Here is a 13,327-nt window from a genome sequence, read left to right on the forward strand (position 1 = left end):
GAGTGCCCCGATCGGCACTATCATAGTTTAATAAAGAACTCTGATAAGTCCCACAGTGACATTACAACAAAAGGAAGTTGGTAGAAGAAACCAAAACAGTTTCATGTCTCAGCTTACTGTGTTTAACAACTATTTAAAAAAAAAAATCAAATATTTTTAGGTGTCCGATACGGTATTTGTATTTGATGTTTAGTTCATTTTGTTTCAGCAGGCACTGTGCTTGTTCATAGACAAATTTGTATGTGCTTTCAGTTACTCTGTGTTACGCCGGTGCTGCCCGCAGACCAGACCCGTCCCCTGAGCTGAAGGGGGAAGTGGTAATACACGCACCCGCAGCAAAGGGAGCGTGTCCAGAGTGTGGTATAAAGTGTTGCCAGGCCAGGTGTAGTAAGGTAGACAATACTTGCCGGTACCGGTTGTAGAGATAGAGTGAAGAATGCCTTGCCGAGGTCAAGGAGTGGAGAGCGGAGATAGGTTGTAGTCCAAGCCGGGTTCGAGGGGTATCAGAGTGAGCGTTGTCCAAGGAGTGCCGAGATCGAGAGCCAGAGGGGGTAGTCGTATGAGCCGTGTCAGAACCTGTGAAAACACTGAGAGAATCCTGAAGTACTTCCATGCAGAGACTATGTCGAGCAAAGACTGAGAACAGAGAGGAGCTAGATAAAGCAGGAAGGTCCAATTAGGAACGGAGGCGGGACAGGAAGAGCTACAGGAAGACACTGCAGATTGGTGCAGGCATAACAGGCCAGGATAGACTTGTTGGTAACCTGAGTATGCCCGTGCGGCTTGCGGGGGTGGAGCCTGAGGTCCAGGGGACGGGAAGAAGAGTGTGCAGTATGAGCGCGCTCCATAACACGTGTACGCGTGTGAACCGAGCCAGTGGATGGTGCAGGTGTGCGTGCGGGAGGGCGTGGGTGCGCCCGGCGCTGAGCAGAGGAATCGCCGAGGGAAGTGAGTGCTCTGTGTGGGGAGCGCGGAGAACGCCGATTCCTGACACTCTGTTAATCCACTGACCTTTCCACTTGAAGACCCCATTTAGTGCTTATTCTCACTTTACCATTCCCCTTTGTACTGTATATATACACCCTCCCTACCTTGGACTTTGTTGTTCACTGTTCACTTGAAGAAAACACTTGCAAGGTTTCTAAAACTCATCTCGTGAGGGTCTAGTTCTATCACACCTCTGGAATGCCCTTCCCCTCAGTACCCGACTAGCACCCTCTCTATCCACCTTTAAGACCCACCTTAAGACACACTTGCTTAAAGAAGCATATGAATAGCACTGTGGATATTCTGAACACATGATACATAAAGCTTGGCCCCCTGCAGACGCACTTACCAGAACTCCCTCCTACTGTCTCTGCACGTTCTCCCTACCTACCAATTAGACTGTAAGCTCCTCGGGGCAGGGACTCCTCTTCCTTAATGTTACTTTTATGTCTAAAGTACTTATTCCCATGCTCTGTTATTTATTTGATTAACACATGTATTACTACTGTGAAGCGCTATGTACATTAATGGAGCTTTATAAATAAAGACATACAATATAATACAATACAATCAAGAACTGTCATATTGGTCCACTAAAAGGCAACAAATTAAAACGTTCCTACATTTTAAACAGTCTACATATTTTAATGTAGCCTCAACATTATAAAATAACTTGTACCTACTACTTCATGTAGATTTCCCTTTCTTGGATAATGATCAGTTTTATATTGGATGGTTCATGTATTTAGATATAGTATTTTAAAACAACATGAATGTTTGACTGTTAACTGGAAGTCAGTAGACTATAGCTTAGACCAAAATGAACCTAGGACAAAGGCATAACCTCAGAATTTTTCAATTGAACATGCTCTATCATTTTTCTAGAAATACATCTGGCAGACACTTCATTTTAATTTTCATTTACCAGCTAATAAATCTCCTAATTGCAGGCCATTCAGTAGTGACAGACCATGATAAATGAAAGTAACTTAATTGCATACATGAAAGGTTAATTAAATAATAGAGAATATTTTTGCTTGGATCCCATCAAGTTGAATTTTGCTACTAATACACAGAAAAAAATAAGACAGTTCAGAGATGTCATCCAACTCTGCATAAATAATATACTTATTAGCTTTCCCAGTTAAATGCCAACATTATCAAGAGAAAGCCAGAGGGGTTAATTTATGAGAGAAAACTCCTTGATCTAAAACTGGAGCGATAAGGATGCTACCAAAGCATAAACATATCTCCATTTTTGTGGCATGCTGCGCCTTTTGCATCTAGGAAGCTTTGATACAGGATCTCTAATAAGAGATGTGCATATGTTTCCCTATCCCTTAACATATGTATTTTTTGAAAACCGCACATTATCTAACTTGTCTGCGCTATTTAGTTAAATCCCGGATACTAACATATTTTTAACATTTTATCTGAACTGGAGGAGCGCATTGTTGATAAACGGGAGCATCTGATTCGGATGTGGTGAGCCTGGATGGACCTGGGGAATACCGTGCAAACTGGGGAAACAATATGGCTGCTGGATCAGGGCTCACTCTGGCAGCCAATAAGAAAACTGACATTGTGGCTTTCTATTGGTTATTCTGGTGGCCAGGTAGTATTGCTGCTTTGACATAAAATAGCAAAGAGTGTCACTCGCCAACTTTTGCCACCCCGTCCCTGGGACTTGCACAACTTTCTGCTAGGTTCATAAAAGATCAACGTGGACACATAGCCTATGCTAGTAGCCCACTCATACTCACTCACTTCATAACTCACTTATCAAGGCTTTTTAGCAATTATCGGCCAAAAAAAGCTACAGCGATTCTGAAATCCTCGATAAGTGGGTGGCAAAAGCATTAATCGTCATTTTCCAAAACACCATCGCCAGGTGTGCCTTGATAAGCCCCTCATCGACAGGTTTTGAAATTCGTGCAATTCTAGTAGCCTCGATTAGGTTATCGAAGTTCTAGAATGGCGATTTTCTCCCAAATTCATCTCGCCAGAAAAAGTTGGCGTGAAGCTTGTGAGAAGGCGGCGAGAGAGGGACTTAGAAAAAAAATGCATTTTTCCTGCATCTAATTGATGGCGGGGGTCTCCGGAGCTAATACACATGAATACCAGCACCGGAGACTCTGGCATGAATCCGATGCAATAAAAATGCATTTACAGGCAACTTCATTAACTTAGCGACTAACCGCTAAGGCAATGAAGGGGTTAACTACTGGTGCCATGTTTATTGTGGGTAGCAGGGGTGGGTGAAGATGGTATTTGGCTTTAGTAATTAACCGCTATAGTAATTAAAGGGTTAACCTCCCCTCCCCCGCTACCCACCCGGGAGTCCTAACCACCCACCATTAAGGGATGATGTCACATCTTTTAAAAATAATGGAACATATCACATGGTACAGGAACCAATGGGATTGTCTTCAATTCCATTGGCTGTAATACCATGTGTTATCAGTCATGTGGATTTAATGATGTGACATACCACCCTTGGAGATGACGTCATACCCTTAAAAAACAAAAAGCCGATCACATGATACAGTGCCCAATCGGATTGGAGTTGTTCCATGTGACCATAAAATGTGACGTCACAGGCCCTATATAAGGCCTGTTCAGTCTCATTTTAGTTTAAGAAGACGACGAGGCAACTTCCGTTGCTCGATTTACCATGGGGAATGGATTATAAATAAAGAAGATAGAAGAAAAGAATGACAGAAGAAGATAGTAGAAGGTGAAAGAAAGAAGATTTTTGTACCTGATGCTGATCTTCAAGGAGGATGGAGGCGGATTGCAGTTGATGACGTCACGGGTAGAGAGCTTCCTGATACGCCGGGCTTCGGAGGGTGAAGACTTCTAAAGGTAAGATAAATATTGAATGTATGTAAATTTCTTTTTTCAGGTTTTTTGATTGTATTTATTTATTTTTATGTTTTTGATTGCCCATTGACTGCTAATGTATTAATCTGTGCCAGGGTATAGATAAATACAGTGACATGAATGCATTTGTGGCAAATACTTGTTTTCAATTGATTGTTATTTTTTCTATTTCTGTTTATTGTTTTCACTAAATTGTTTGGTATATGCCTTGTTTTTATTACATTTTAGGATTGGTTAGCGGTTTTATTTCTTGAATTGTTTTGTTGGATAGGTGTTTATTTAATTGTATTCTAGTATTTTGGTAAAACATAATTTTTATTCTTTTGCAGTTTTGGTGTTAGAATAATTTTATTGATGTGTAGTTGAGGCTTTTTAGTTATTTTATTCTTATAGTGTTGAGGTGCTTGTTTATTTCTTTAATTGTTGTGTATTGTTGTGCTTGATGATTTTTTTTAATAGGTTGGTCTTTGACTGGTATAGTGGCTATAGTCTACCACTGTGCCAATCAATAGTTAAAGTGTGAGTATAGTAGCCCCAGGGTGGGTGGTTAGGCCTCCCGGGTGGTTAGCGGGCATGGGGGGTAACCTATTAATTACTATAGTGGTTATTACCCGCTAAGGTGATTAAGGGGTTAGGGGCTATTAGATTGTATTTTTATTGTACTTTTGCTGCCAACGGAAGACATGGACCTGGAGTGTGGTGATGAGGACACCGTTCATCATGGCAGGGGTAAGTAGAAGTTGTATTTACTTTATTAATGCTGGTTGGCTAATGTTTGATGTTGAATAGGCAAATGAGCTATTATCTATATCTGGATAATAGTAATTTTGCCCATTACTGTACTGTATGTGTTGGGGGGGGAGGGGTGGGGGTGGGTGTAGGGGGTTGAGGAGGTGGGTAGTAGGGTTGTTGTGTTTATTTTTGTTTCTTGGGGGTAGTGTGATTGGGTGAAGGGGGTATTTGCCCCAAGTAGCCGCTAAAGTAAGGAAGCTGTTTAAATAAAAATGTAATACTAGTGTACGTGAGCAGGGGGTCATCGGAGCAGAACCGTATTGATTTCAGATCCGGGGACCCCATGCTTCCCGAGACACAGGCCCCGTTATGGGGTACCGGTATCTCCTATGCATTTAAATGTCCTGCGTCACGTTTTCGCATAGGCCCCTTAAGACTTTAGAAAATTTGAATCATACCCCACAGTGCAGTATAATGGGGCTGATGTGAAAAATTGTGTGGACCCATCATGATGTATTGAATTAAGAGACGAGTAATGGTTAATTGTATTTCAGTTGCAGGTTATGCAACATTAAATGAGAGAAAGATGTGAGACTTGAGATGCGTGCATTGGTATTTTTGTTTGTTTGTTCTTGCATAAAGGGTCATATAACCCACCAGCTATCCCTCAGAAAGTATAAGCATTGAAATTACTATTAGAGATGTGTGAATTATTTGCCAACATTCGACTTTGTTGCAAACATGGCGTTTATTTGCATGCATGCGAATATTCACAACTTATTTAAAAAAAGAAAAGGTGTAATTTGCCACCTGTCGTTTGAATGAAGGCGATACTGCTAGCTGCCTCTATTCACATTCTCGATGCGCTCTGACAGAATCAGATGCAGCGGCCGTTATTCAAACAAATAACGGGGCCGTTTTCGTATGCGCTGCTCTACTCCACGCGGCACTAACGCCGCCAATCCCCCCAGGCACACGTGTTAATCGCGGTTGCTTTGTTTGAATTTCATGGATTGTGTGCATTTAAATTAAATTAATGAATTGTAATGTGTGCAGTACTGTGCTACTGTGTCAATTTCAGGTGTTTAAAAGCCAGAACACTGAAATGCCATTTTCTGCGCTCGCCTGCACTCGCGTCTTAAGGCGGTACGGTTGGAAGAAATCACGCGCCATGACATGGGTATTCCGAGGTATACAATGCGTGAAGTGTTCGAATAACGGCTGCTGCATCTGCATATGCCAATAGGATATATATTTAAATGACTCCTATTAGCATATATCCCAGGTATCACTTATCTGCTCCTTTTTATGCACAGGTGTCCATCCACGTGTTGTTTGAGGGGATATATATAGCACTTGAGACTCTAGTAAAATAGGTATCTCTTGCGCATTTCTGGGCGTGTCAAATCAAATGTAAAATGGCGATATTGCATACATTTACTCGACTTCTTTCTTGCAACATCTTTGAATTTGAATATTTGTTTGCAAATCGAAATTTTGTCTAAAACTTGTGGCTGGAGTTTTGATACATTCACATATCTCTAATTACTATGTGTAGCGCTGTTTCCCCCACCCTATGGGAGATGTGGCGGCGACTGAGTGTGGGTGCCCTGTTGCCTGTATGGGAGGCTTGATCCTCTGTTGCCCCCGGGAGCCTGGGGTGTATCTGGTTCGTTTGGTGACAGCGCCTCCACCTGCGAGGGATCCTAACAATGCTGGATAACCCTGTCACAGGACCCAATACAAGAAAAGCACACACTTGTATAGATAACAGATTTTACTGAGCACATATGATTATACCACAAAATGTTTAACGTAGGCCTCACACGGTCGTAACCCAACACCGTATCACACTGTCCATCTACTTAGTCCACACCTCGGTGAGAGTGTCCCCCAATGTACAGAGGTGCCCTGGGCACCTACCAAACCTGGTGTCCACAGTAGCCAACTCACCTGGAAGTGTGTGACAGTGCTGCCCACAGTGTTATAGTTGGTGCACTTGTAGATAGTGTGATACCTGCCAGGTAGGGTTGCCAGGTGGCTTCTTCAAAAATACTGGACTCAATGGTGAAAGGTGCGTCAGGTCACTATGTCCAGGGAGGAAAATACCGGACACATACTGTACATGTCCAGTATTACAGTACCTCTCATTTTTTACTGGACAGAGTGTACAAATACTGGATAGTCCAGTTCAATACCGGACACCTGGCAACCCTACCGCCGGGTGCTCCAACACCCGGTAGCACCAACGGAAGATGGGTCCATGCAGTCCCACGCTGTCAGCGATGAGTCCGCCTCCATGTGGGGTGGAATCCAGCTGGAGGGTCCTACCTTAATTGTCTCTACAGGCTGTGGTGGTCTGGTCCCAGACCACAAGCCACTGATGCTGTATGGTATCTTCAGCTGTGTCCCTGACACTGATCAGCTAATTGGGCAGTGTCCCTGTCTAAGGGGACCTGTCCCTGTAGCAGCCAAAAACTTATAGGGGAGTCGGGAGCCTAGCTGGGGCCTAATAGGGGTTCTCTGGCCTTGTGCAGGGGCCACAGACACCCTGCACATACACCCTTTCCCTTCAATGTCCCAGCTCTGACTGGCGTGGTCTCTGGCACACCAAATGTATCAATGTGAGAGCAGGGGAATTCGGCCGTGCGATTGGCTTAGCCACCTGACTAGCAGCCCCTGTGCCTTCTGGGGGCTGTAGTTCCCCTGCGGAGCTAACTTGTAATGGCCGCCGCTCGCGCTTGCTACTGTGCATGCGTGAGGTGCACCAAGATGGCCACTGCAACTAAGAAGCTGCACATGCGCAAGACTTCCCCGCACATGCGTGCGCATATTCAAGATGGCAGCCCCCTCGGCAGAGCTTCACGACCGGATCGGCCGCTCGTCTCCTACTGCACACCCTGCACCTCCCCGGCACTCTGCGGTGGTTCCCCTGCTATAGCGGAGGTAAGCGGGGAGCCAAGGAGGGGCCGAGGGGAATCCCATAGGGAGACATGACCACATATGTATTGGGGGAGCTTGCCAAATTGTGAGCTCTGGATTTCTGTCAGGTGCTGGACAACAATAGAAAAAACTTAGGAGCAAGGCAACATTTTTAGATGCAAAAGTTTTATTTAGCGGCACAGACGTAGGGGCAATGGGGGCAGCGTGCCAGGTCCCACATACAGGGACTGCTTCCTTCTAAGCAGCCCTTTAGTATTCACAGGTGCTGTTTGCAACAGATGACTTCCATGGCCGATAGGAAGGTACCTTTCCCAAAACTCCTTGCTTCACAACAGCTTTGCTTTCTGGAGTGAGTTTGTGTTGCTCCCTTGCTGCTTTACCAGCATTTACCTATGGCCTGCAGTCATGCTTCCAAGCAGATATGCTTTTAAGTATATATGTTTCAAGTATTTATGAAGTTTAAAAAGGAAGACTATTGAATCAATCTCATCTCATCTCATCTCTTCTCTTCTCTTTCCTCAGGTAAAAACATATTCCAAATTGTCTCTGTCCTGATATCCTCCCCTGCTGTGTATTTAGTTCTATTTAGGTAAAAACATATTCCAAATTGTCTGTCTGTAAATTATCCCCTGCTGTCTTAATTTAATTCAGCTTTCACACTTGTGCAAGATAACACCCAACTTAGAAAAGCATTTGCTTTAACGTCCCTCACATGTGCTAATTAAGTTTGTTGTGCCAGCCAGGTGACTTTGTAAAGGTATATAAGTAAACTCATAGCAGCCATGCTTCCAAGTATATATGTTTCAAGTATTTATGAAGATTAAAAAGGAAGTTCAAAAAGAAGTGGAAAAGTGGACAACACCTACTACTTCTGATTCCTGTTTTTGATCTACGTTGGAAAGGAGGATATCATCTATCCCAGACTGCACATCTCAACATTTAACTATTGCTGTGTTGCCACCTTTATTTTTTATATTTGCTGTAACCTCACTCATTTTCAAATTATGCACTTCCTTCTACCAGTCTCCTTATGTCTCTAACTCTATTCATATATCTCCATCTCTCCTTTCTTCTCCACTTCTCTCCTCTCCCTGTCCATGTGGCGGTCATCTATCGCCCACCTACCTCTACTCATCCCCCTTCTGCCTTTCTCTCTCACTTTGAATCATGGCTCTCTTTCTCTCCTCAGACTCCCCTGTTCTTCTCCTTGGGGACTTCAATTGCCACATTGATGAACCCTCTCTCCCTTGGACTTCCCGCTATCTTTCTCTAACCTCTTCTTTTGACCTTCAACAGTGGACTGCAGCCAGCACCCACATGGATGGCCACTACTTAGACCTGGTTTTCACTAAAAACTTCTCTCTCTCATTTCTCCATTTCCCCTTTTCCTCTCTCTGACCATCAACTCATCTCATTCTCTCTATCTCGCTTCTCCCTTTCTCCACCTCCATCTACCTCCCCGGTTCTGCAGAAACCTGCGCTCTTACCTGACTTTGAGTCCACTTTATGCTCCTCTCTCAGCTCTGCTACAGACCCTGACAACCTGGTCAGGAACTACAACTCTGCCTTGTCCTCCTCTCTTGATCTACATGCCCCGCTTTCTCTCTGCCGCACTCGCCCTTCTAACCCTAGACCCTGGCTAAATTCCCACACGCGCATGCTGCATTCCTCCACTCGTTCCTCCGAACGCCTCTGGAGGAAATCTCATACTCTCGCAGACTTCCTTCACTACAAATTTATTCTATCCTGTTTCAACTCTGCCCTCTCGCAAGCTAAACAAGCCTACTTTTCTTCACTAATCAACATGTACAAGTCTCTGTTCTCTGTCTTTGATACTCAAACCACCTCAGCTGCCTCTCCTTCCTCCATCTCCGCTCAGGACCTTGCTGACTATTTAAAGGAAAAAGTGGAATCCATACGGCAGAATATCCCCTCTGTTTCTTTCTCCCATCCTACACTTCTTCCTAACTCTCCTCCTGCCTTCCTTGACTCTTTTTCCACTGTCTCAGAGGAGGATGTGTCGTTGTTGATCACCTCTTCTCCTCTGCCACTTGCCCTCTTGACCCCATTCCCTCCCATCTCCTAAAACCTCTTGCTCCTACTATAATCCCTACGCTCACACACATTTTTAACTTCTCCCTCTGCTCTGGAACCTTTCCCTCCTCCTTCAAACATGCAACAGTCATACCATTACTCAAAAACAGCAAGCTTGACCCTACCTGTCTTTCTAACTATCGACCTGTCTCCTTCCTGCCTTTTGCCTCTAAACTCCTTGAACGTCTTGTATTCTCTCACTTGCTCCATTTTCTCAACACCTATTCTCTCCTAGACCCTCTACAATCTGGCTTCCGCACTGCTCACTCCACAGAAACAGCCCTCACTAAAATAACTGATGACCTCCATGCTGCCAAAGACAGAGGTCATTACACTCTGCTCATATTACTCAACCTCTCTGCAGCATTTGACATCGTGGACCACCCTCTTCTCCTTCACATTCTCCATACTCTTGGTATTCGGAACAAAGCTCTATCCTGGATCTCATTCTACCTCTCCCATCGTACTTTCAGTGTCTCTTCTGCTAACACCTCCTCCTCCTCTATCGATCTCTCTGTGGTGGTACCCCAGGGCTCTGTCCTGGGACCTCTTCTCTTTTCTCTGTACACACTCTCTCTAGGTGACCTAATAACATCTTTTGGGTTTAATTATCACCTCTATGCTGACGACACACAAATATACTTTTCAACACCTGACCTTACACCTGCTATACAGACCAAAGTTTCTGAATGTCTCTCTGCTATATCATCCTGGATGGCCCTCCGTCGCCTTAAACTCAACATGGCTAAAACAGAGCTCCTCATACCTCCTCCCAAACCTGGCTCTACTACCTCCTTCCACATCACTGTTGGAACTATCATCATTCACCAAGTAGCCCAAGCACGCTGCCTTGGGGTCACACTCGACTCCTCTCTCACATTCAAAACATTTCTAAAACCTGTTGCTTTTCCCTCCGCAATATAACTAAGATAGGCCCTTTCCTCTGTTGCTCGAATGCTAAAACTCTGACTCAGGCCCTCATTCTCTCCCGTCTTGATTACTGTAACCTCCTGCTGTCCGGCCTTCCTGCCTCTCACCTGTCTCCCCTACAATCTATCCTTAACGCTGCTGCCAGAATCACTCTACTCTTTCCTAGATCTGTCTCAGCATCTCCCCTCCTGAAATCCCTCTCCTGGCTTCCGATCAAATCCCGCATCTCACACTCCATTCTTCTCCTCACTTTTAAAGCTTTACACTCTTCTGCCCCTCCTTACATCTCTGCCCTAATTTCTCGTTATGCACATCCAGACTCTTGCGTTCTTCTCAAGGATGTCTTCTTTTTACCCCCTTTGTATCTAAAGCCCTCTCCCGCCTTAAACCTTTTTCACTGACTGCCCCACACCTCTGGAATGCCCTTCCCCTCAGTACCCGACTTGCACCCTCTCTATCCACCTTTAAGACCCGCCTTAAGACACACTTGCCTAAAGAAGCATATGAATAGCACTGTGGATATTCTGAACACATGATACATAAAGCTTGGCCCCCTGCAGACGCACTTACCAGAACTCCCTCCTACTGTCTCTGTACGTTCTCCCTACCTACCAATTAGACTGTAAGCTCCTCGGGGCAGGGACTCCTCTTCCTTAATGTTACTTTTATGTCTAAAGCACTTATTCCCATGATCTGTTATTTATATTATCTGTTATTTATTTGATTACCACGTGTATTACTACTGTGAAGTGCTATGTACATTAATGTCGCTATATAAATAAAGACATACAATACAATACAACAATACTTTGAGTCCCCGGTTCCTGATCCTGCTTACCTCTGATTATCCTCTACCTGCTGTGGCCCTGAGCCATATCCGTCTGACAATTCTTCAGTTTGTTCCATGCCTTGACCCTGGTCTGTACAAGATTCTCCAGCTTGCTGCCTTGACCCTGGCTTGTCTGATAGCGTCTTTTTGCTCCTCCCGGATACTCTCTTCTGCCCATTGCACTGCTGATCTGGATTCTTGACTCCAGCATTCCGTGATTACCGCAGGAGATTCTACACTACTGACTCCCCATTGATATCCCCACTGCAGGCCTGATACAGAGGCTGCCGAGAAAGGGAAGGATCGGTGGTCCATCCGCTCCAAGGAAAAATGGTAGGAACTCACCAGCAAAGAGGTTCTTTGCTGGTGAGTTCCTACCTTTTTCATTGGAGCGGATGGACCACCGATCCTTCCCTTTCTCTGCTGTCACATGAGAGGATCAGCGTTCACCACCAGATGCGGATGCAGCTGCAGACACAGAGGGAGACGCTTCCTCAACAGCATCAGGACTGGAGCTGAAAGGAGGGAGAGCAAAGCGGTGATCCCTTGTGAGTCGCGTGGACTCCACACCGGGCACGATCTGGCCAGGGCTAGGGAGACTGAGTGAGTATCTCGTTGTCCCCAATGTATTAGCCCTCTCTTGCTTAACCCTTCACTAAGCGTTTGGTATACTATCGCAGTCTTTCAACCCTTATTCCCGGTGTCAACTCCATTTACTATTTATTACTGATTTTGCCCTGCCTGACATTACTCACCTATGCTCTTGGAGCTCTTACACGGTTGTTGCTTCCTAGTTCCTGATACAGAGGCTGTTGTCACCCCCGCCACCCAGCGGCTCTATGTGTGTGTGTGTGTGTGTGTTAATGTGTATCTGTGATATACACTGACACACTCATTGACACACTGAGACACATTCACTGACACACTGAGACACACTCACTGACACACAGAGATACTCACTGACACACTGAGAGATACTCACTGACACACTGAGAGACACACTCACTGACACACTGCGACACACTGCGACACACTCACTGACACACTGAGAGGCACTCACTGACACACTGCGACACACTCACTGACACACAGAGACACTCACTGACACACTGAGAGGTTCTCTCTGTAAATATGGCCCTAAGTGTCTATAAACTGGAAGTCTGAAAGTTCTCACCTATAAATATTAAAAGCAAATCTCATCTTGTTTGCCGCAGTATTCAATCATACATCTCTTAGTTGGATCTTTCAAACATTTATTACGCAGAATTATTATCAACAAAGTGTGGAAATGGCGGGTAGGTTTATCATGTTTGGCTGCATTTTGTAGCTAAAGAATGTCTTTTGAATTAAAAAATAAAAATGATATTGCATTGGAGGCATTATGTAGCATGTTGAATAGAATAAATATATATAAGAAATTGTTAATGTCACAACGTTATTGCTCCATGGGTGAAATAGTGTGGTAGCTCCTCCCCCTTCTTGCACATGGATGATTGTATTGTATGTCTTTATTGAGATAGTGCCAATTCAAACAATGGCTGCTTCTCCCGTAGGTGTGTTGCGTATGTCCTGGTGCAATGCACTGGGGTGGGGGGGGGGCAATAACGTTGGGTACATATTATTTGAATTGCAGGCTTTCATGCAGCATTAAGTGAAAGAAAGATGGGGATCTTTAGTGATGTACATTTATATTGCACACCGCAGCGGCACCAACATAGACTGACGTTACTATGTGTAGCACTTGTTCCCCCCTCCCACAGGAGATCTGGCACTACATGGGTGTTTCTCTGGTGCTGTGAGCTCAACCTGTGTGTTACAGAAGGCCTGAGGGCTCTGCTGGTGTTGTGTGGGAGCAGCAACAGGGCAGGCTTTTCTCCTAGGGAGCAGCGCCTCTATCCCATAAGGATCCTGGCAGACAGGATGGTCCCC

The sequence above is a fragment of the Ascaphus truei genome, chromosome 3 (genome assembly GCF_040206685.1).
Source record: "Ascaphus truei isolate aAscTru1 chromosome 3, aAscTru1.hap1, whole genome shotgun sequence".
NCBI lineage: Eukaryota > Metazoa > Chordata > Amphibia > Anura > Ascaphidae > Ascaphus > Ascaphus truei.